Source organism: Ambystoma mexicanum, chromosome 12, assembly GCF_040938575.1.
Source record: "Ambystoma mexicanum isolate Mex_15411 chromosome 12, UKY_AmexF1_1, whole genome shotgun sequence".
Classification (NCBI taxonomy): domain Eukaryota; kingdom Metazoa; phylum Chordata; class Amphibia; order Caudata; family Ambystomatidae; genus Ambystoma; species Ambystoma mexicanum.
This window is the reverse complement of record NC_090936.1, coordinates 701,405,536-701,431,608: the sequence shown is the minus strand read 5'-3', so window position 1 is coordinate 701,431,608 and position 26,073 is coordinate 701,405,536.

Below are 26,073 nucleotides of genomic sequence, written 5' to 3'. Positions count from 1 at the left end.
CTTGAAAAATTACCAACGACATCCAGCCGCAAAGCAAGGTATTTATAGTGATAGCGTGTTTACTTCTGAAAGCGGCAACGTCTATTTCCCATGTTGCTCTTCTTTTAGAAGGTATTCCTATTTCTGTAGCACGTGTTTCTCATGTGGACATTGTATTTAAGTTGCTGTATTATGGCTGTTTGCTTTATAGAATAAAAACACCAGTTGATCATGCATCATTTATTTTTGTTCATGTTATTATCCCAGGCTAGTGGGGAGCGGCGCTATTCCTCTTTTGGTCCTCGCTTTCAGCTAGCAAGCCTGCAAGATGACTCAATGGGCCTGGTTTACAAAGACGGTTTTCAATGGGAAAACACATTGAAAAAAGACTTTGTAGATCAGGCACAATGAGTCAATCGTTGGCTCCAGACGTTTGTGTTCAACATGCAAGATAGAGGTTCGAATCCTGGCAAGGCTTAATCATCCCTTCTTCCTTTTAAATTGAGCACAATTGATTTGTGTATTATTGCACCTATTATTGCGCTGGTTAAGAGCAGGCGGAATGGGGCATTTAGGCGTTTGTAAAAACCTGATTTTATCATTGCTTGATGCAGCATATGTCTGTGGGAATCAAAAGTCATTGATATTCTATTGTACACCCGGTTAGACAACACTCTTGATGCTTGGACTTTTGATAACTTGCATCTCCCTCGGTACCCATTTAAGAAAGGTTGCCATACCATACCGAATTGCTGGTTTGCTCATATATTACATTGAGATAGAAGTGAAAATAATATATTTTGAATTTAGCTTATTTTGAAAGTATCCTATCCCTTACGCCATTCTGTGACCAGTCTCAAGCCAGAAGGCCCGCTGAACCAAGAGAAAGCAATCTCAGTGAGCATTGTTTCTGCATCCCCAGTTAGTGAAGGAAGGAGGCATTTACACCCATGCCCTCCACAACCATCTTCCATCATGCCCGGAGTGGGAATACACTGATCCTTGCCCTCAGGAATGTGTTTGCACATTGGAATATCTTCACTCGGAACAGCAAGATCGTTGCACCTTGGAATAAATTCCCGAACTAGAAAAAGCAGTCAGCACTGGAAAACAGACATTGTACATGAAAAACAACAACTTCTAAGAGCAAATTTAACAAGTCTAGAGACAGCATATCAGCATCGACATACAACTCACTACGCGTCTAAAGCAACATTGGCAGCCCTTACAAAAATCCCCTGCTTTAAGAAGCAAGCATTAAAACAACAAGGAACTTTAACTAACTGACTACTGGTAATTCCATCTCACCAACACCAGTCATGCACACTCTACAAAGAAACAAAATGAAGAAAATACTGCAACCCGCAACCAGATCAAGAGCGAGCAATCCATGCGTCATGCTACTCTCAAATTATGAACAGGGCTTGCATTCAAACCCAGAATAGCTGTACACCAAAGAGCACAAACCAGGGAACAGCAGCATGACAGGAAGGAAAGGAAGCAAAAATGAATGTCAATTACTGTACAGAGCAGTAGGTGAAAAGAAGTATACTAACAGTTCTACTCTCTTAAAAAGAAACCACAATGACCATTGTGCAATCCACCAGCCCACCAGTTGAACATTACATACATCATGATAGACTGATCTGTCTGCACCGCATGAAGCCATAATTCCTAAGAAAGACAAACTGAAGAATATAACAAAAGAAAACATCTAAGACCACTTCAACAGAGAGATCAACACAATTAAGAGACCAAGAAAGGGAACACATTTCACCATATCTCCAACAGCAAGATTGTTAAGGATAACTGTGACAAAATAACTCGTGCCTAGCAGGAGAAAGCAATGGTTCCTAAATGTTATGCTCTAGTTAGTCCAACTGCTAGGTCAGCAGTGATTGAGTCATAATGGTGAAAATGGGACCCGCAAGAATCCTATACCCTTTTTGCCTCTTAAGGTAGTATGGGCTGAGGGCATGTTATACTCTCTTGGGATGCCTGAACCAAACAACAATAGCAATTTAGTAACAAAATATTATGTGCACCCATCCACTCGGGATTCTGATATAATATAGATACTTTATTTTTTAAAAAAACATATAGTTGTACAACAACACTAAACAATCACACTTGTAAAGCAAATGCACAGATAAAAGCAAACTTATACATATGTTCTTATGATGGAATAATTGGCAGGATGGACGTAAAACATGCATACATTCAAAATATTTGATTTAAAATGCCTTTTATGGTAACGCATTTGGCTTAACTGTCTCGAGGGCCCAATGAATGAATACAAGTGGAAAGATCTTGGAAAGGCCTATTTAAGGGCCTTTAGTCGATTCAGAACTATGCTGTAGTGTTTTGTAGTGGCATACAGCACAGAGCCATTCTTTGTAATTCTTTTCTAATGGTGCCAATACTGGTTCAATGATGAAAAGGCTTTTGGTTTTGTCTTGATGGTTTTTGATGCCTGGTCTCCTAGGCTGAGACAGCACTTGGCGGTCTCAAAAGAGATTGATCCCAAGAAGCTAGCAAAAGCTGCTGACTTGTGGGTTGCCAATAGGGCTACTCACAAGGATTCTGGGGCCGCTCACAAAAAGGATGAGGGGAAGCAGCACAAGAACGATGACAAAGAGAATTCTAAAACCTCCCATCCAAAAGAGGGCCACTAACATAAGAAGGGTAAGCCATTTGGGAAACCAGGTCAGTCTAGTGAAACCTCTGGTGCCAAACCAGAGGGAGGTCAGCAGAAGCCCCCATTGTCAAAACATTGTTATGTTTGTGGGTCCACTGACCATGTGAAAGGGGATCCCAGATGCAAGGGTAAACAAACCTTCAAAGGTCCACACTGCCTCCTTAGCCTTCATCTCTGAGAGAGATGTACATTTGGCAAGTGGAAACCTTCAACTACTAGCTGAAGACCCCATTGGAGTCTGTGACAGGGTTTCTTTAGTGTCCCTGGGTCTGTGGGAACAGCAAAATATTGATGTGTATAACTCTACACCAGATAACACAATAGAATACTACAAGGACAGTGTACTTGTAAATGGTCAGGAGACCTCTGTCATTAGTGACACTGGGGCCAGCATCACAGTAGTGGATGAAACCTTTTTTAAACCGGAGGATGTTGTTAAGGCACCCAAAGGTCCCACTAAGCTTGCTGGAGTCCCAGTCCAGATGGTTCCAATACTACCAACTCTCATCAAGTGCAACAAAATGACTGTAAGAATACCTGTCAGTGTACAAAGTGAGGTGCCTGGGAGAGTCCTGCTGGGGAATGACTTAAAAACGTTTGCAGTTGTATCCACCACCCCCAGGCCTCCCAGTAAAGGAAGCAGGAGCAGACCAGGAAGGCCATAGAGCTCACTTTAAATGACTCTCAGTGGGTTGTTACAGAAGAACCTTTAACACCCAGTCGACAGGCAAAGCCGACTTCTATTTTCAGGAAGAAAGAGACAAAGGGGAAAAACAAGCTCTCAGGAAACAAGAAAGATAGCACTCCTGTGCATCAAACCAGGACATCCCTGAGAGGACAGTCCGAAGTCACACCTGTGACTACTCCACCAGCTGCGGCAGAGTGTGTTAGGGAGAATTCGCCAGAATGGCTAATTTCCCATCCCTGTTGAGTCCCTCAGCAGCTTTGCTAGATTTCTAGGATGTATTTGTTTTACCTGGTAAGAGTTTGAGCCTTTTCTTTCCACTCTTAAATGTGTTTTTGCTGTGTGGTGTACATTTTGTGCTCATGGACTATGGAGTCTCACTCACTCCATAGGCATCATCTTTTTACTGTGTATCACACAGCACCTCTAGTGCATTGACACTGGGTTCTCTTTTTAGACTTGCCACTTTAAACTCCATTTTCTGGGACTGACTATTGTCTCCCAGAACATGTAAAGTTGCCATTGACTAGTCTTTTTAAATGTACAGACCCAGTACGAACTATCTTCCAATAGAGTACTGGAAGGGTTAATACCTTTTTGTCAGATTCTCATGGAACATTATTTCGTTCCCCTTTCTCTAGGACTTGGCTGGTGGCAGTGGTATCTACCATTTTTATTCTACCGCGAACTATGAAAATAGACTCGGTAACATTAGATGCTATGGTGGTAGCCTCAAACTCTAACCTGCTGGACCCCATTTATTTTATTTTGGTTCCGGTCAGGTTTATTTGCCATTTCTTTTTGTAAATGTCTTTCTCGTGTATTACTCTGCACGCCAAACCAGGTTTGGTTCCTTTGTTCACTGTCTTTTGGCGGGCTTCTGCACATAAGCCCTCCTTAGGCACCTAAGTGTCTGGGTGGACAGGATGTGAGGGAGGGGTTTAATGCCCCTGCACAGGGTCTCCTTGGAGACCCAAGTTGCACTCTAGTTTGATTGGCTAGGTGGCTGTCCTGCTAGGACAGCCACCCTGCTGTGTGATTGACAGCCAGGCTGTGTGAATGGGGGAATACTGCTTAAAAGCAGGTCTCTGGGACTTGGAAGGCAGAGTCGCCACTGGAATGAGAGAACCAACAGGAGCTGAAGAAGACAACTGCTGCAACTACTGGACATCCCGGTGAAGCCCTGCTGCAGGTCTGAATCACCCGAAACTCTGATGACAGAGGAGATCTGCAAGGAATCTTCTTCCCTTGAGCTTGGTGGGACCAACCAGCTCGCCAAACACCAAATGCCGGTCTCCCTTTACTGGTTGAATTTGCTGTGGCTCGCTGCAGTGAACCGGATAGCCAGGAGGAACGGAACCTATTTGGGTTTTAAGGAGCACACCTTTTATTTGACGCTTTGCTCTGCTGCTGCCTTCTTCCCTGGGCACTGCAGGACCCTCCAGTCTTTCTCCTTCTTTTCACCATGACAGTCGCTTCAGGAACCGTGAGCCTGCAGGATCTGCCAGGAACAACCGCCTCAGCTACTGTCATGCATGCTGGACGCTACGCTCGTAGGACAGCGAGACCGTTCTACTCCAAATGGAGGCTATTCGATACGTTACCGGGAAAACGACGTTTACACTTTTCACGTCGCTAACTTCACGTGACTTTTGCTTCGTCACGTGAACTACGGTATTACGTATTTAAGCAGCGTAGAAACTTCACTCGCTGCTTCTGATCGTCTCTATTGGCGTTGTGTAGCTGAACCTCTGATCCACATCCTGGCATAATCCTACAGCTACTTTTGGGCCTTCGATAGCGTGTGTTCCGCCACACGCTGATTCCTGGAGCTATCCCTTCGCGTGATAATGCTCACGCGTTCTCTGTCTTCACACGCGGCTGGCCAAGGCTGCGTGAATCCTGCTCGCGTGTAAAATCCACATGCGCTCTTTGTCTTCACACGCGGCTGGCCAAGGCTGCGTGAATCCTGCTCGCGTGTAAAATCCACACGCGCTCTTTGTCTTCAAGTGCGGCTGGCCACGGCTGCGTGAATCCTGCCCGCGTGTAGAATCCACACGCGCTCTTCGTCTTCAAGTGCGGCTGGCCAAGGCTGCGCGAATCCTGCCCGCGTGTAAATCCACACGCGCATGTTGTCTTCACACGCGGCTGGCCCAGGCTGCGCGAATCCTGCCCGCGTGTAAAATCCACACGCGCTCTTCGTCTTCAAGTGCGGCTGGCCAAGGCTGCGCGAATCCTGCCCGCGTGTAAATCCACACGCGCACGTTGTTTTCACACGCGGCTGGCCAAGGCTGCGTGAATCCTGCCCGCGTGTAGAATCCACACGCGCTCTTCGTCTTCAAGTGCGGCTGGCCAAGGCTGCGCGAATCCTGCCCGCGTGTAAATCCACACGCGCACGTTTGTCTTCACACGCGGCTGGCCCAGGCTGCGCGAATCCTGCCCGCGTGTAAATCCACACGCTCACGTTGTCTTCAAACGCTATTTTCTTCTAACTCCTGCATCTGTGGAATTAACAGAAGGATTGATCCCTAAAGTGGGAAGGAAGCCTTTCAAGGATCATTGGAAGTGACTTTGGACTGAACTTTGGACGCTATCCTGTGGTGAATTCAACCCGTATCTAGCGTGAGCCTCGTTCCGTTCGGGATAAGTCTCCCTTACTAATTTTCCCTTCCCTGTCGTTTTGTTCTTCATTTCAAATCCATCAAGAGACTTCTGGATTGTTCTACCCAGAGATACAGGTCAGTGTGATCATTCCTGTCATTATCTAATTCATCATACTCAGATTGGAGCAGTTATTCATGATACTTTAATTTGTCCTAGGCTGGATTACTATACCTTACCCACGCCCTTTCCAGTGATCCATCGCTCTGCCTGTTTTATCAGCCAGAGGGTTGTATCATTTGGAAGGTCTTTGTTGACTTCACGACTATCAAGTCGGGTGAACAGGGATCCGGAAGACCCTACCTCCTGTATCCTTTTGAGTATTGTATCCTTTTCAGTTGATACTTTGGTACATTTCTGACAGCTACAGCATTCTTTTCCATTTAAGGTACTGTTCAAATCTGGTCATTTGTTCCGTCAAACCGCGGTGAAAGTGTTTGAAATCTTTCGCCTCTCTGAAGGCTTGTCCTTCTCTACTCGTTTCAATAACTTTTCCTCCAACCAACTTCGTTTTCAACTCTTGGACTTACCCGCGAACTACTCTGTACTGTGTGATTCTCTGCAAAGATTCTGAACCATTAACATTGGCCCAGGCCTATTGACTTGAATCCTAGTTGTAGTAAGCCTTTTCTAGATTGCCCTGCCTAACACTTGTTGGTGTTGTTGATTTTGAATAACCTTGTCTTTTCCTCCCTTTTAAATTGCTGGAGTGCCATTTTGCTCACACTTCATTTTGAGCTTAACTTGTCCAGAATTGATTGGGGTTATTTTAGTGTATTAAGATTATGATTTCCTGCTGCTTTATAACAGTGAACTGTTTTATAACTGATTAACTGATGGTATAAATAAATGCATATTCTTTTACTCAGTGTTTGTTTGAACCATAGGAATTGTTGTCCTTTGTGTAACTTCTGATACTGCTCACTTTACTCTTGAGATAAGTCTTGCTGCTCAGCCATCGCTACCACTTTACTGTGTAGTACAGGCTTGTACCAAAGGTGAAATTGTACTTATACTTGTAGTATTAATTGGGTGTGGTGTTCCCAAAGGGTACTGCATATGATTCTGCCCAACAGAGTGTGAGATCCAACCAGAAGTGGTTGAGTGAGCTACTGATGACACAGAGCTGGAAGAAGACCTTCCCCCTTTTGGAGATCGGGATCCTTGAGCGCATCATGAGCTGCAGACTTTACTGGTAGAAAGTGGCCCCTGTCGGGGAAGACTTCAGCAGAGGTCAAAGAGAGTGTCCTACTCTTGAAGCACTTCACCAACAGGCAGCTTCCCAGCTGGAGGGCAAAAGCCAGGGAAGCACAGGTTATACTGGGAGGATGGCCTCATCTACAGTGAACCTATTGAGTCTACCCTAGGAGACTACAGCAGAATTGTAGTGTCCCAGAAGTTGAGACCTCAGTTTCTACAGTTAGCCCATGAGATTCCTTTGGCTGGTCACTTAAGCTTTAAGAAGACCAAGGAAAGGATTTCTCTTTATTTCTACCAGGCCAAGATCGGGTCTGATGTAGATACATTCTGTAGAAGCTGTCACACTTGTCAGCCATCTGGCAATAGTGTAGCCAAGAATGTGGCACCTTTGGTTACTTTTCCAGTGGTGGGAGTCCCTTTTGAGAGGGTTGGAATCATCATTGTTGGTCCCTTAGATCCTCCAACATCTTCAGGCAACCGATTTATATTGGTTGTGGTAGACCATGCTACCAGGTATCCTGAAGCCATACCTATGAGGACTGTCACTGCTCAGACAGTGGCTAAGGGCCTACTTGGAATTTTTACCAGAGTACGTTTTCCTAAGGAGTTTATCTCTGACAGGGGATCCAACTTTATGTCCCACTACATGCAAGCCATGTGGAAAAACTGTGGAGCGACCTACACCTTCTCAACAGCCTACCATCCCCAAACCAATGGGTTGGTAGAGAGGTGTAATAGAACTATGAAGAACATGATAGATGCTTTAGAAGAACCCCTTAGAAGAAAGTGGGACCTTCTTCTGCCATGCCTTTTCTTTGCTTATAGAGAAGTCCCTCAAGCAGGGGTTGGATTCAGTCCCTTTGAGCTCCTCTATGGTCATCCGAAGCTTCAGATAAATTGAAAGCAGGTCAGGCTTGGTGAAGCATTTGCATGACCAGAAGGCCAACATGGTTGAGTCTAGTCAAGACCAGCTAGTTCTAGTTATGGTACCTACAAGGCAGCGAGCCTTACACGACAAATGAATTGGGCCCTTCAAGGTTGTGGGAAAACTTGGAGAGGTCAAATATTTGGTGGACTTAGGCAATCCTAAGGATGCCCCCAGGGTCTTTCACACCAACCTCCTAAAGGCCTATGTCTCTAGACCAGAACTGGGAGCTTTACTTTTAGCCTCTGCTCAAGAGGAGGATGAGAGTGAACTTCTACCTGACCTCCTCAGGGGACAACCTTTAGATGGGAAGATAACAGTTAATCTCTCTTCTGATCTGACACTGGAACAACAGGAGGAGTGCAAAGCTCTGTTAAAACAGTTTGCCCCTCTGTTTTCACTATCACCAGGCTTGACTCTTTGGGGCCAGCATGAGATGCTCACTGGTGACTGTTTGCCTGTTTAAAGCAGAGGTTACAGGATGTCAGACCAGGTAAGAACCCGCAAAAAAGAGGAGGTCAACAAGATGCTTGATCTCGGGGTAATAGAGCCCTCTACCAGTCCATGGTCTAGTCCATGTGTGCTATTGCCAAAGGCAGGATCCAAGGAGTTGCGATTCTGTGAGGACTATAGAGCTCTTAATGCAGTCCCCACGACTGATGACCATCCTTTACCTAGGACAGATGATCTGGTGAACAAACTTGGTTCAGCCAAGTACCTCAGTACATCTGACCTAACCTCAGGCTATTGGCAAATAGCTCTGACAGACCATGTCAAGGAGAAAACTGCATTTTCAACCCCAGGAGGCCTCTATCACTTTAAGGTTATGCCTTTCAGACTAAAGAGTGCACCTGCTACATTCCAAAGGATGGTGAATCATGTTCTGAATGGGATGGAAGACTTCTGCATGGCAAACTTGTATGACATTGCAGTTTTCAGCCCTACTTGGAAAGAACATATTGATCACTTAGGATATGTATTGCAGGCTCTTGGGCAGGCCATGCTGACCATAAAGGCAATTAAATGTCAAATTGGTCAGAGTAAAGTGGTCTACCTTGAACATGAGGTAGGGGGAGGTGAGATAAGGCCATTGCCTAGCAAAGCACAAGCAGTGCAAGACTGGGCCACTCCTATTACTCAAGGCCAAGTGAGAGCCTTTCTATGTCTCACAGGTTACTATAGGAACTTCATTGAGAACTACGGGACCATAGCTTCACCCTTGAATGTGATCTGCTTGCCCAAATTCCCCAAAAATGTCACGTTGAATGAAAAGTGCACTAAGGCATTTGGAGGACTTAAGCAAACCCTTTGTCAAGCTCCAGTCTTAAGAGCTCCTGACAACAACCAATCCTTTGTTGTAGAGACAGATGCTTCCAATACAGTTATAGGTGCAGTTCTGGGACAGCTGGATGAGAAAGCCAGGGAACACTCAATCTGCTTCATCAGTAGAAAAAGGAAGGAACCTGAGTCAATGTGGGCAACCATAGAACTTTAATATGTTGCCAATGTGTGTTCTTTGAAAAAGTTTAGACCATACTCGTATGGATCTACTTGTGTGATTTAAACAGACCACCAACCCTTGAGATGGTTAATACAGACAAAGGGGGAAAATCCTAAATTGTTAATATGGTAAATCAGCCTACATGGGTTTGATTTTACCATTGAACACAGGTCAGGGTGTAATCACCAAAATGCTGATGGTCTCTCCATAAGGTATGACCGACTGGAGTAAGGAGATTCATCCAGGGGTGGATTAAATCCTCTATTCCCTTAGTCTGGGGGGTACGAGTCTTAAGGAGCTTTCTCAGAAATATGCTAATTCCCTCCACCTTAGAGACCCCAAGCAACTTTGCTGCATTTTGAGGACTTTATTTTTTTAATCTGAAGAGATGTATTTTAATGCAATTTCTGAACTTTGTGTTTCTTTTGGTTATGGAGCTTGACAAACTCCATAGGTATCATCTTTTACATTGTTATTGTTATTGTTATTTTGCACTTATATAGCGCCTTATATACCATTGGTATGGTCTGAAGGCGCTGGTAGGTTGAACGCCCTTGGGAACCGAAGTTCAGATCAGTAGAGAGAGTAGGGAGAGTCAAAAGGTGCGTGTGAGCACCGGATATGTGTGCAGCTTGTGCGGTACACGTGTAATAGCTGCTTCTTATCGGTAGGTGTGGTGGTTGAGAGATCAGGAGAATGTGTTCGTTCTGGCAGGATTTATCCGGAACGGATGTGGCTGCATTAGGCCTGAGGAAAACGCCTGGCTGGGGGTGTGGGACCAGCAGTGTTTACATAGAATGATGTGGAGTAAGCGGTGGATGTTCGTATGAGAACAGTTATACCGAATGGTGTCATAGTATCTCTGTGTTCTAGTTGAGTGGTGATGTAAAGGAGAGAGTAAGCGTGGGGTGTGGTGTGATGGGTTATATGCTCTTTCAGTGTGCAAACTTCTAAATGCAACTTTCCCAGAGAGGGAACTGGGCGAACTTCTAAGTACAATTTTCCATACAGAGTCTATTGGGAACACTTCTAAATTCATTTCATCAGAGAGGGTATTGGCACACTTCACGTGTAACTCTCGCAGAGGCTTTTGGGTACACTTCTAAACGCGATTTTCATAGAGCGTCAACTGGGCACTCTAACTTCAGTTTTCCAGAGGGGCTATTGGGCAAACTTCTATATGCAACTTTCCAGAGTGTCTATTGGATACACTTCTAAAATCAACTTTCACAGATGCTATTGGTAGCACTTCTAAATGCAGCTTTCACAGAGGATATTGGACTCATATCTAGATTCAATTTTCTACAGAGAGGCTACGGGGCGCACTATAAAATCAATTTTCCAGCGAGGCTATTGGGAATACTTCTAAATTCATTTTTCCAGCGAGGCTATTGGGAACACTTCTAAATTCAATTTACCAGAGATGCTATTGGGCACACTTCTAAATGCAACTTTCACAGAGTGGTTTATTGGGAGCACTACTAAATTCACAGCGAGGTTATTGGGCACACGTCTAAGTGCAATTTTCACAGAGCGTCTACTGGGCACACTTCTAAATGCAATTTTCCAGAGTGTCTATTGGATACACTTCTATAATCAACTTTCACAGGAGCCATTGGTAGCGCTTCTAGATGCAGCTTTCACAGGGGCTAATGGGTACACTTCTAAATCTCACAGCGAGGTTATTGGGTACATTTCGAAGTGCAACTTTCCAGAGTGTCTATTGGGCACATTTCTAAATGCAATTTTCACAGAGCGTCTACTGGGCATATTTCTAAATTCAATTTTCCAGAGAGGCTATTGGGCAAACTTCTATATGCAACTTTCCAGAGTGTCTATTGGGCACATTTCTAAATGCAATTTTCACAGAGCGTCTACTGGGCATATTTCTAAATTCAATTTTCCAGAGAGGCTATTGGGCACACTTCTATATGCAACTTTCCAGAGTGTCTATTGGGCACACTTCTAAATGCACACAGCATCTTCATTGAGGTGGCACAGGGATTCAGATTTCCCAAAGGTTTATACCTTCTCTGGGATAAACTACTGCTTCCCAGAGCAGTAAAGTGAAATTGACTTTACTCACATTTGTAATTTTCTAGACACAGCACACACTATCTTACAATAGGGTGCTGGAGGGGTTACCTAGTATCCCCTTTGTCTAGATTCTCATGTAGCCATTTTATATTACCCTTTCCTCACTGAATGACTGGTGGCAGTGATTTTGTTTTAACTACCGTGGTGCTAGTTTTCTTTCGCAGTTGCAGTAAAGCACACAAGGGTGCCATGTTTACCAAAATGGCCCAGTCTTCTTTAGTCACCATTTCTTTGTGGAAAAGTCCTTCTTGAGATTTACTCTGCGAGCCAGACCAGGTTTGGTCCCATTGTTCACTTTGCTTTGGCGGGATTGGCGAGTCTGTGAGAACGTACCTCTTGCTGTAGAGTTGCTTGCATCTTATACCACCCACAAGTCTAACGGCTTGTGGCCCTACATTTGATTCTTCCTTTCTTCAAAGACTTCTAAAACATTGTTCAATTACTTTTTCTACTTACCAACCAGAAAAGCTTCATCCTATATAAGACTTTGGCCCATTGACTTTGGCTAAGCCTATTATACTGAAACACTCTGATTAGGTGATCCAAAAGTATTTGCCTGCATAAGAATATTTGTGGTCTCTTGTTCTAATAACCTTTTCCTTTTACCAACTCCTAACAGTTTTTGAAATGCAAACATTAAGATATTAATGTCCCCAGCACTCTAGCTATTGAAGTCACCTGAGGGTGTAGGTTGTGTCTGTGGGCCATCCCAAAAGGATCTTTACTGATTTAGAAACTAAGAGTGAAAAGTATTGAAGTGTGTTTGTGTGTTACTTTTTACATTGCTCCCTTCTGAAGGCTTACTCTAACTGACTGATAAATAAATTAATAATTATTTATTCAAGAAACCGTGTGTGTAAGAGTCTATTTGAATGCCTGTCACAGTGAATCTCTGTGTAACTCCTCAACAGCTCACATTGACCCCTCTTGAGAAAAGCCTGACTGCTCAACACGCCACCAAAACTGTGTGGTACAAGCTTATACCAAAGGTTGGGTTTCCTATTACCTGTAGTCAGGGTTGTTGTAGTGTTACCCAAGGGTACTGCATACAACTTTGCCTAACACTCTCTCTCTCCCCCAGTCTCTGCTTCGCTGCCGTTATGTACAACAATGGTCCTATCCACCTATTCCCCCAGAGCGGGGAGATAGTCACAGAATCTCCTCATCTACGCTCCCAATCCCCCAGCTGGCGGCTCATACCAAGTCCTCCCCCGGGCAAAGGAAGAGAAAGGCAGCAGACATAACAACAGGAATGAACTTTCACTTATGAATCCCCCTGCTTTCTATGTTAATAAACTCCCACGCTGAAATGGTGGGCTTTTACAGTAAGATAAGCTAAGATCATTCTGGGCTACCCGGGAGAAAAAAGGGAGAGATTAAAAAAGCAGTAACATATAACAAATGATACATTTGATACATTTGTCATCATGCAAATATGAAAAGCATTTAATCCAACATTGAAATCCCAAAGTGAACAAAGCACACTCACGGGTTAATGTGCCAAATTAGTCAATTTATGAAAAATTACTAACAAAATGTTTTGTTAGTCCCTTTCAACCCTACATCTAATATTTCTTCCAATCAAGTGTGATATACAAAGAGTTGATATCCTGACATACATTACATTTCTTACACTATCTTTAACATTTATTGTGATATGTTACAGAACATTCACTCTTCAGATACTGAAGGAACCCTGGGTGTGCATTCGTAAAACACATGTCTGAGTGCTGCCTCCATCTAGTCCCGTGGGCGGGGGGTTTAGTATGAAACAAAAAGGAGATAGAGGCAAGTCTGAAAGAGTGGGTAAGTGAAAGTGGTGTTGCTTTCAGTGGTTAAAAACCAATTTAATCATCACAAATTTCAACATTAAACATCATACCATAATTTGCCTAAAATCTGATAAGAAAACAAAGTAGAGTAAGAGATCATTGGTCTAACACATTTACAAAATGCCACATCAGTGGCAAGGGTATCAAAACAACCATAGATTATAAATACTGCTGTCCTCTGGTTTTCATGTCCTATAAGAAAAACCTAGGATTTTAGCATGGAACTCTGTGATCAATGACATCTATTTGTCACTGCATTCTCATTACACAGTATCAAGTCTCAACAGGTTTCAGTTCACAAGGGTAATACATCCGGAACATTCATCAGGAGTAAGACCCTGGTGTGTGTACAAGCGTTTAGACTGTGCTAGTGCGCTGGTGGAGAATTCAGCAGAGTGTGCCTCTTCATGCTTCCCCTAGCAGACAATACAAAAACAGAAGACAGGGTTGAGCTACTAATTCTCTACAATCCAGTCCAACTCACTATATGAGTATAACACCTAATAACGGTAAATAACTACCTGTATTGGTGTTTTAGAGGGTGAAACTGTTCAAAGTAACAGAGGTAGGTGCTTGTTTGCATCCTTCCTTGAGCCTAGTTAGTGAAAAAGCATATTAAATATGACTTTAACTTCCCTAAAAATAACATAGGGATCAATTCCCCGTGAACTACACAATACAGTGATCCATCCGTAACCGATGGACCCAGGTATACATAAACTCACCTCTCATGAAGAGGATCATGAACTTGTTGTTTTATAAAGCAACAGGGTCCTGGGGATGTGTGTAGGACCATGTCGGTCTATCTATTTGTGTTATTTTAGGTCAGTTGCACATGTGTCAACATGGTTACCCTAAGAGAAAAGGAGAATTGCGGTGGGTCAATAAAAATACCCTCTGCTATTGCGAAGTTTCAATATGCAAACATTCAACAAAATGCCAGAAGAAGAATAATTGTGTTACCTTCTGCACCAGTTTGGGCCATTACTACATGTACGCGCTTCGTTGAGCCAAAATACAAGCTTGCGTAAGTCTGCAATTAAACTACAGGTGATCAGAAAAAGGAAAACCGTTGTGTATAGTAACTCGTCTCCAATCGTAATAGTGCTAAAGCTAAGAGGACTGTGTATTCGCTTACTTGCAGTGCTGGCGAGTGTCAGAGAAGCTCCGGATTCAGCGGTTAAATGCAGCTATTGCTGCCTCGAACAGTCAGCGTCTCTCCGTGGTGGCAACTATTGCCATGGTGAAGTGTGTATTTTAGGGTGATGTGTACTATCTCTATTTTGCCGGCGCAGTTAGTTAGTAATGCAGCACACCATTTTAGAACGGCTTAATAGTACTGAATAACGAGGGACCTCCTCTTCCTCAATGGGAAACAAGGAATAGATCAGTGTACATGGTTGTAAGAATGACCTAGACTCCAATCCTTCTCAATAGTGGGTACCAGACATCACACCCAATAATATCCAACTCCTCTGTGCCGGGTTAAGGGGCATGGAAAAATGATTATAATCATTATACATAACCCTCCCGACTAAAAAAGAAGAGTCCTGCTCCTGTGTGGTTGGGTCATTTCAATGATCTCGTTCAACGATGTGGCATGCCTATACGCCTGTACAAAGCGACCAGCCTAGACCAACTGGATTGATATACATGATGGGTCCACTTAAACATAATGAATAAATAATGAATCAGTTAATTAAGCTAGCAAATATTGCTTCAGCACAATCCCATATATATAGATTTCACAGAGAATCAGGGCATATTGGCCTCCTTTCTCACAATTAATACCAGAAAAAACAGTGTGGGTGCTGGGTGAACCACTCTACCAAACAGTAGTGATCCCTTGCTGTTTATCTAGATCTAGAATCCTAAGTGTTAACCAAGAAAGATGAAAAAGCTGGTTGGAATGTCATATTGGTATCTACAAAAAGACTGGTTCAGGAGTGTAATGAAGTCTGTAGTTATGTATAAGATACTAGCTAGGTGTGAAACATCGCCACTGCCTACCTGGAAAGAAAAGATTATGCTTAAAATGCATGTGCACAACTCATTGCATCCTACATGGCTGTGTGGCAGAATTAATCCACTTTAACAATGTTACACCCTATTCCCCAATAAAACTGCTATGATCAGGCAGCGATCCACTCCTATCAATTCCACAATACATCATCAAGTGGAAAGGAGGTACAACATTCTCTAGCTCACTCTGAATGAGAATCTTCAGAACCCAGAATGACATAGCATGCCTTAATCGTTGTGCCGTAATAACTGCGCCGGACCAGGTAAGTGTAGTATAACACTGGGTTTATTAACATATAAGATGTATTGAATATACAACCCCATGTGGGACCTACAGCCAGTAGCTGTAGAGTAAATAACCGTTTGAGGTCATAGCCAACTGTCATTTTCCATGGCGCATGCAATGGCGATTTATTTGGATCGTTGTACTGTCAATGCATGCACAAAAAAACACTAGATATGATATATGATTCCTCTTAAATATAACTGGTACAATCAAGGTGCAAAGTACAATGATAATAATCTTGCATAACAGATGTAACCTGCAAATAATAAGATTTGCGTCACATAATCATTTAACTTGGATGGTCTCCTTCTCACAAGACCTGTGGTGCAATTAGCACTACTTCCCATGTCCCTGCCATCTTGCCCAGGAACTTCAACAAATTCTCCATGTGCTCCTTCTTGCGAGTTCAAAACCCTTAAATCTACACCACAGGATGAAGTATGAGTGTTGTCATTCTTCACCACACCAGGGCTACTGTCAGAACCGTTCCTCTACTATTCATGACCCTTTTACCCAAAGGTATTAGCACACCCATCACCAGACATGATTTCTTGAATGTAGTTAAGGTGCACAGCGGCAACTTGTTCCATACTCCACCTCCAATCATCACTTGTCACAACATGTTTTCTTCCCACTTTCAACACCTTAATGGGATCAAAGTAACGGGAGTAGACTTTTGACACCGCAAAAGGTTTCTTCATCCGTACCATATAACCCATACATACCCACCTCCCTTCCAAAAGATTTTTCTCATACTCAATGTGTTTGTCCACAACCAACCAATGTGGGAATGGCTCAGAGATCATCCTTCTTCCCCTAATTTTCTGAAATGGGGTTTCGCCCGTTAATACATGAAAGAATGCTAACTGAATAGTTTCTTTAAGGATGCCTTTGGTTCGTTCAACAAGACCGTTGGCCTTTGGATAATATAAAGTAGTCTGGTGGTTCTCAATGCCATTCCCATCCAGATAATCAAGCATCTCCTTTGACACCAACTGCACCCCATTGTCAGAAATGGCAACATTGGGATACACTTCTCTTGAGAACAGTCTTTCCATAAAATCAATCACGCAATGCTTTTCACAAATTTCACCTCAAAACACCTTGAAGCATAGTCCACCATTGCAATGACAAATCTGTATTTCTGCCCTGACATACTCATAGGCCCCATAAAGTTGATTGACACTTTCTCCCATGCATCATGCTCTGTAATGTCCACGTTTCATAAGTCTATCTTTTGTGTCTTTAAGATCTTATCACTAGCATCAGAAGGGATACAAAAATCCACCTCACCCTCGACCATGACACCCATGTTGGGTCACCAAAAACAAGTCCTTAACCTGCGCTTAGTTAAACTCTTCCCCAAGTGGCCACCTTGGGCACGCTTAACTAGTTATTTCTGGAGCGATGTTGGAGGAACCAATCTTTCTCCCCTCGCCAAGCCCCAATGCCTTCCAGCAAAATCTCTTGGGAGAATGTGCTGTCTACTGTATTCACCACTTGTATAAACCATTCATTGCCCACAACTTTAACCTCTGGACGCCCTAATTTGTGAGACTTTGACAAACAGCCAGCGACTGGATTATAACATACTGCACAAATTTGAGCACAAAGTTAAATCCCTACAAAGCGAACAGCCACCTCGCTATCCTTGGTGAGGCTAATCAAGATCCTCTTGTGGTGAACAGATGCGCCAAGGGCTAATGATTACTTCTTATGACATAGGGAACACCCCACACATGTTTTGAAATAGTTCCAAGCCCAATAGCATGCCAAACTCTCGCACTCAATGGGGCAATACCTAGATTATTTTGCCGTGAGGGCATGTGATGCAAATGCTGCTGGCACCTCTACACCTTTCCTTGGCTGGCTGGTGCATGCATCCATGGTAATCGTAGTTTCTGTCGATGGATTGAACCCGGTGTAACACATGTGCATTAGCCATTTCTTGTTTCATCCTCCTGAATAACCCTTTTCCCTTCCTACCCCAAACCATATCTGCCCTCACTTTTAACAGAAAACTTCAACAAAATATTTTCAACAGATTTTTCATAGAATTCCATAAGACCCAGGTTTGACCTCAGTTCTTATTAGATGGCTATCTAATATCCAAGATAGCATGGACCATTTATGGGATAAGTCTTCAGCCCTTTAACTGAATCTATGACCCAAGCATGACACTTGGTGGAATGTAAAATGTCACCTGTCCTTCTTTACAGTTAATCCTGCCCCTCACCCTTCTGAAAACCTCATGTACTCTCGCATCATGTTCTAAATCAGACTTTGCTCGCACTACAATATTGTCCTGGAGGCATCTTACTCCAGAAACATCTCCCAATAAATCCTCAATGATCTTCTGAAAAACAGCAGACGCTAGGACACAAAAAGTCACTTAAATTGGTATGCTCCCATGTGTGTGATAAATGCTGTGAGCACTCTTGAAGAGTGATGCAGATCAACCTGGTGGTACGCTGATGAAAGGTTGAGTATAGAATACCACAAGGCTTCCTACATGGTAGTGAGCATTTCACTGACTTTGGGTAATTGGTGTCCGTTGTCTAATATATTGTGATTCCAGTCCCTCAAATCAATGCATAACCTTATCTGACCACCTGGGCGCTGGGTAATGACAATAGGAGATAACCACTCGCTACACACAATTGGTTCAATGTTCCCATGTTCACACAAACCACACAGCTCAACCCTGACCTTTTCTCTCTCCCGGCAAGGGAAGATTCCTCACTTTGTGCACACATGGCCTAGCATTTTTGACCAGCTGAATTTTGTGGCAATAACTAATTTTGCCATTGTAATGGTGGACTATGCAACAATATTGAATCTCCTTCCCACCTCGTCCATGAATATTTCAGACTTGTCTTTACCCACCGCCCTCACTTGCAACTCTTTTCCAGGATGTAGTTCCAACCCCAGCTTTCCTTGATGTTTCCACACCAGCAAACAATCATCATTGGCGGCACATACACTTTAGCATCAATATGTCTCTCCCAATATGCAACATCACACCAGAAAAAACCCTGGATGTCAATCTCACTACCCCCATATGCCTTGGGTTGAATATCTGATGTGTGTAATGTGTAACACCTTCCAACCCAGATCTCCATATATTTGTCCTCCAAAATGATGGTGTCAGGAAAACCTGAATACACCAATGCTTTAATTGCAGGCCCCGCCACAATAATTTCCACCTCTGGAGGGGTATACTCTCCCTCTACATCATCACTTACTTCCCCCACAATGTGGAACATTTGTTGGACCGCTCTTGTATTTCCACTAACACACACATTATGCTTGCCTCTCCTTTAGAGTCATTGCTGTTGGATTTACACAACCTGGAGAAATTACCCATTCTGTCACACTTCTTGCATTTCCCTCTCATAGCAGGACATTCAGGGATTCAGTGCATGCTTCTTAAACCCACATCTCAGGTAAAGGTTCCTTACACACCATATGTTTTTACCACACACACTTTTGCATCATCCCACCGCTCTCTATTCCCCCCAGTGTCCTTGACAACATTTACACTCCCCTTCCCACTTTTACCATTCACCTCTTTTAAACATCTACTTGTTAGTTCCGTACCCTTGGCTATAGTTAATGCCTCCTGTAGTGTGGGGTTCTTTGCCTGCCAAAGATGCTGTTGAATCTTGGGATTGGATGTGTGCATCATTAGTTGCTCATTCTCTCTTCACATAAACTCACATGATGCCAACAGCCACCCCCCACCTTAAGTCAGCTACAAAAGAACCCATGGTTAAACCAACCCCTTCCTTCCTTGAAAATACTGTATACCTTTCTAACACCATGTTTGCTTGCTTCCCATTCCAGCTTTCTCATGGCTTTACCATACAATCCATCACCACTCCCGCCATCTTCACCATCATCCACCTGCACATCAGGCAGGTTCTTTATCAGTCTGACAGCCTCCGATCGCACACAACAGATAAGTGTTGATAACTTCCTTTAATCAGAGGACATTTTGAACCCTGATACCACAAAATAAAAATTAAATAGATCTTTTCAGTCATCCCGTGGAACAGGCGGTTCCCCTGGAGTAGCCAGAAACTTGGGAGGTGGCTCCAAATTCTGCATGGTGAAAATATGTATGTGTTACACAATATGGCTACCGACAAATGCACCCCAAAATGAACTAGATGAATTGCCACCCCAAAACCAAGGTCCACTCCCACAATGCCCCAGTTACGGCCACCAATGGCAAATCCAGGAAAGAGCAAGCTCCCGCTGCCACCAATCTCCCCAACAAGAGTGCAACCAACACTGCAAAGGGTAACTGTAAAGGAAAAATTGCCAAATAATGTCAGTGTTTCTGAAACTAAAAACTAACAGTACCTGGCAGGCCGATGTCCCACTGCCATCTAAATAGTAAACAGTGGAATATACCTTGGTATCTGACTAAAACGGAACATACAGCACTACATATTTGCTGAAACCAACACCTAGAAGTACCTGGTAGTATGATGCCCCACTGCCACTTAAATAGAAAACAGAGGGATAAAGCTTGACAAAAAGGTACCCTGATGTTCAAGGATATATAACAGCACCAAACATTTACTGATATTAACCCCTAAAAGTAACTGGTAGGATGATGTCCCACTGCCATAGGTCCAGATGGCTTAGTCTGAAACTCTTGCGTGGAGGAAATATGGCTCACTGCACTCATTAGACCACACATGTAAGTGTTGAGCAGCCTGGTTGTGGGTGTAGCCATATGTATGTGCTCTCATAACGCGGACCTCCTCCTCCTCTCAGGCTCCCACATTCCAAGCCCCGACATGGGTTCTGATCGCCTAGAACTGCGGCCTGCACCACCTCCACAGTGTGCAGAGGAAACAGCCTCACTCCGTCCCTCAGTATAATGGCCACAAAAGTGATGCAGAACAGGGAATCCCACGCTCGCCCCACTGGCTCAGAGGCCCCAGCCACGATATGGCTCAGGTGCCCTCCCTCAACGTCACCCACCTCCTGAGCCCTGACCAAGGCTCCGGAGGCTAAAGTGGGAAAGTGGAGATCCCCAGACAAGGGTTCTGACTCCTGACTCCACTACGAATATAGGACTCCATGCGGAACACACAACCGGTACTGGAGAGTAAATAGCAATTTGAGGTAACAGCCAACTGTCATTTTCCTGGGACCACACAATGGCATTCCAATTTTGAACATTGGAGTGTCATTGGGTACGCAGAAAAACACAAGATATAACACTTTGGCATTTGCAAAACCATAATAATCCACCTCTTACCTACACTAGGGGAGATCTGTCCACATTACCATCAGCCTTATATGTCCATCACCTTGATGAATGGGAATACTGTTTATTCCTGGGTGGCAATTTAAGAGTGGGACCTCTGGACTCTGGACTGTGTGTTGTGGGCCTATTAGATGGCATAGCCACAGAGAAATCAACCTAGAATTGCCTCTGGTCTACACCTTTCATCACATCTCATTCCGCATGACATTGCTTTGATATACATCCCTCTCCTCTAAAGCATAGCATATGGATACCAATCAATGTTCCATGACCATGGCCTGGTTGTGGGGGGAGTTGTGGTCTTACTGACTTCAAAGTAGTATGTTGTGGCACTTGCACTGTTTTTCGCCACATCATACACTGTTTTATCTGTACAGAGTTAATTATAACGGGATGAGTTCCTGTTGAGAGATCCATCATGTGTCTGCCACTTTGACATTTGCATCAACATTGACTACACTGCAATGTTTGCTTCTGGCAGGCTCCTTTAATATGTTGTCAAAGGTCCCGGGGGTTCTGAGAGGCTTTCTGCTATCTAATATTTGCATAGTGATATTTGATTCACGGTGGGTCATCTATGATGTTTGTAACAGGGAGACCATTGTGATATTTCCACTGCAATATATGTGGCTTCACAAAGCCCATCGTAATGCTTGAACTAGGATACTGGCTATGATATTTCAAGTACTTATCATATACAACAATATCCCCAATAACCCCATGGAAAAAAGACAGAGTGGTATTTTCTGCTTATTATTCACAAAGGGGGAAAAAAATCCAGTTTCTGGAGTTTAACAAATGATTATTAGCAAATAAAATGTAACCATTGGGCCACATGGTATTTGTTTTGCTGAAAGGAAAATATGTCTTCTACTTCTCAGGTATTTTTGTGAAATATATCTTCTACTTCACAAGTATTTATGGAAATACAATAGGGTGGCAATAAAAACCTATCATCCATAGGAAATGCAAAGATTCTACAGCTAATAACTTCTGAGTCATTGGATGGATCAGTATGACATTTGAGATTCCTATTCTGAGGCCTGGGCCTGCAGAACTGCTTAATGTCATGCAAATCTATTTTACGGTTCAAAAGATATAAAAGATGTTTAAAAAGGTTGTGTTTTTCACTTTTCCATCAAATGTTTGCCCACACTGCCAAAACCGTTGGACGGATTTGAGCCAAATAAGAATCAAGTCAAGGATAACGCACTAGCGAGAAATCCTTTGTTGGTTTGGCATCAATCAATCCAGTAATTCTTTTTTAATGTGGCATAGAGCACGGAGCCCCTGCACTCAAAAAGTGAATTATTTCTCCAATGATGCATTCTGGCGCCAAGCTTTTTAATTTCAGAAAATGTGCAATTACCCGATTCGAGAATTAAATTTGAGAATCGGTACAAACACCCAAAAAAAGTCTGAATACTTAAAAACTGTGATATATTGACACATGGCCATAAATGTGATTGCTTGGTAGGGTAAGATGATTTTTTTTTAAAATTAATTTAGGAAGCAATCTGTTTTTTTGTATAGAAATAGAAATTACAGGATTGCTTCATAAATTAACTTAACATGTGTCTGAGGAGTGTATTGGGGGCTTTTAGTGTTTTTGTTGTGTTAAATATGTTAAAAGAAACATATAATTAGTTAAGTAGTTTAATAAAAAGTGTGTAACTACAGACCGGAGGAAGCCAATGCTTGTTTACTATGTCCATTTTTATGAATGAACAATGACTTGTGACTTAACACTGAAGTTCTCGATTTAGGCCCGATATCCACATGATCAGACCTCCCTGCTCTTCGTCACAGTAGCTAGTTAGGAATCCTGCCTGAACTCCCACAACCCTTTTCCTCATCACAGTCCCCTACTAACTATACCTCACTCTTCTTTGTTACAGTCACAGCTACCTCACCTCACTCTTCCTCATCACAGTCCCTCACTAACTGCACCTAACTCTTCGTCATACCATTCCCATACTAACTCCACGTCACTCATTTTCATCACAGTCTCCAACGACCCCTTCTCACTCATCCATGTCACATTCCCCCACTAACTCCACCTCACTCTCCTTCATCACAGTCCCACACTAACTCCATCTCACTCTTTCTTGTCACAGTACCCTACTAACTCCATTAATCAAATCCCCCAATTAAACCACCTTGCTCTTCCTCATCACAGTCCCCATATATCCACCACACCCTTCTCCATCACAGTCCCCCACTTCCTCCTCCTCACTCTACTTCATTACACTACTCAATAACTCCACCTCACTCTTTCTCATCAGTACCCAGATTGCTCACCTCACGCTTCCTCATCATAGTCCACCACTAACTCCACCTCACTCTTCTATGTCAGAGTACCCAACTACCACCAGCTGAGTCTTCATCACAGTGCCCCACTAACTGCTCATCAATCTTCCCCATCACAGTCCCCAACTAACCCGTCTCACTCTTTTTCATCAAAGTCCCCACTAACTCCACTTCACTCTTCTTTGTGACAGCCCTCCTCTAATTCCACCTCACTCTTCCTTGTCATAGTCCCCAACTACCACACCGCGCTCTTTCTCATGACAGTCACCCAATAACTCCACATCGCTCTTCATCATCACAGTCCCCCACTAACACCATCTCACTCTTCTTCATCACAGTCCTCCACTAACTCCACATCACTCTTCTTCATCACAGTCCCCACTAACTCCACATCACTCTTCTTCATCACAGTCCCCACTATCACCACCTCTCTTTTCCTCATCACATTCCCCTACTACTCCACCTCACTCTTCCTCTTCAGAGTACTCCACTACCACCAACTCACTCTTCCTCATCACAATACTGCACTACCACCATCTCACTCTTCCTGACATCACTGGTACAGCAGATCACACCTGAAAGAAAGAAAGATGCAACATTTAAAATGAGTGTTTTTGCATATAAGGGTGGATTCAAGTGCAAAGCTTGTTTGGAGTTTGCTTTAAAACATTCTGTCCCTGTGATAAGGCAAAGTATCTGGGTAAGTCTGCCCACACATTTCTATTTGCCGATATGTTGCACATATGTATCTGTGACTATGTGACTTTCTCTGACAGGTCACATTTTTATTCACACTCACCCTGACATGTACATGTGCGGTGACTCCAACCAGGCACTGAATGTAGCCCCAAGGTATGTCCACACTTGGAGGTACTTGCAACATGTACAGCCCTTCCACTTAACCATAGGCCCCAGCCACTTAGGGCATTTGAGATGCCATCATTGATGACATCATATGAGAAATCAGGCAGGATATCACCTGTGACTTCCTCAATGACCTTACTGGCAAGTATCTGCCATTGGGAAACAGTTTTGACTGTACTTGTTGATATAGTACTGATTGCAACATACCAGGTCTGAAGATTTTCTCAAGCACAGTAAATAAGGGTTGAAGAACTACAGAAAGTTGTTCTTGCACATTGTCATTGACAATTTAGATGCAACATAGGGTAAGTCTGCAATCTTTGGATCTCCAGAGGCTTTGTATTACACATTCCACAAGCTCTACCCAGCATAGTCAAAGGTGAGGATAAATGGGAGTCATCATCCAAAACTTGTAGTGGAATGCCATCTTCAAACCCAGCACTAAAAATATTACATTTGACCATCCAGTACATAATCTACTATGGTGCTGATTACTGTTTGTCCTCTCAACATGAAAGTGTTGACCCTTGTAGGCACTTGTGCTAACCTTTACAATTTTACATGGTCTAGGCCTACCATTTGATTTTTTATAATGACAATAAGTTGTCTGCCATATGTTAATACGATGACTTTGCAAACTGCCTCTTATTATGTATGTTGTATACTTTGGTGGGCAGGTATACGGTCATAATTTGAGTAACTCTTTATTGATAGTTTTGATATTGATAGTTTATTTGTATAGCGCTTATACACAATGGGCCTCATTACGACCTCAGCGGTAGCCATGCCGCTATTGGCGGCACGGCTGCCGCCAAAATCGCATCCGGGTCTGGGTCCTCAGAATGAGGAATTACTGGGCCATTCCGAGTTCGGAAGGCCCGGTAATTCCTCCCTCCAAGGACCCGGACCCGGTCCTTCCCCATTCCCATTTCAGCCCCCATATGGCTGAATGGGAATGGGAGAGGGAGCTAACAACGGGCCATTACGAGTTGGCCCGTTGTTTGCTCCCTCTTCCCCTCACGGGACCCGGTAAGCACGCCTGGTTTGAACAGGCATTGCTTCCTGGGACCCGCGAGGGGACCTCGTAATGAGGCGGTACGGGGTAAACGGCGCCGGCACCTTTTACGGCGCTGTTTACCCCGTACCGTCAGGGTCGTAATGAGGCCCAATGTGTTTCAAAGCGGTTTAAGGAAGGGAGGGAAAATGGGAAAAAAATACAATGAACATTCTTATAATCCTTGATACATTCAGAATGTGAAAAAGACAAATCAACTATCATAATCAGCCTGGCAACATGTCAGAGAGTGCAAGTGCTAAGACAATGATAAGAAGGGGAGGGAGGGAGAGTGAGACAGACAATCGGCTACATACTATGCCTGACAGCAATTGAGGTAGTCCTGGAAAATTAACAAGAAGAGGGGGGAAGAGGGGGCTTAGAATGAGGGAGGAGGAGAAGACCATAACAGGCAACTATTTTACAAGGTCTGGGGAAAATTCAGATAGAGCTGAAGGGTGGAGGGGAGGGTGTGAACAAAAGGAGGGAGGGAAAGACAGAAAAGCAGATAGCAAACGAGTCAGGTGACATATTTAAAAGAACCATAAGTGCTAAAGGGGGGGGCACAGGGGAGGGGGGACAAAGACACAAAGAAAGGGGCTGGCCAGGGTAGGGCGTGCAGAGATGCATCACTGAGGCTGGGCAGGGGAGGGGGACACAGACAGCATCCTG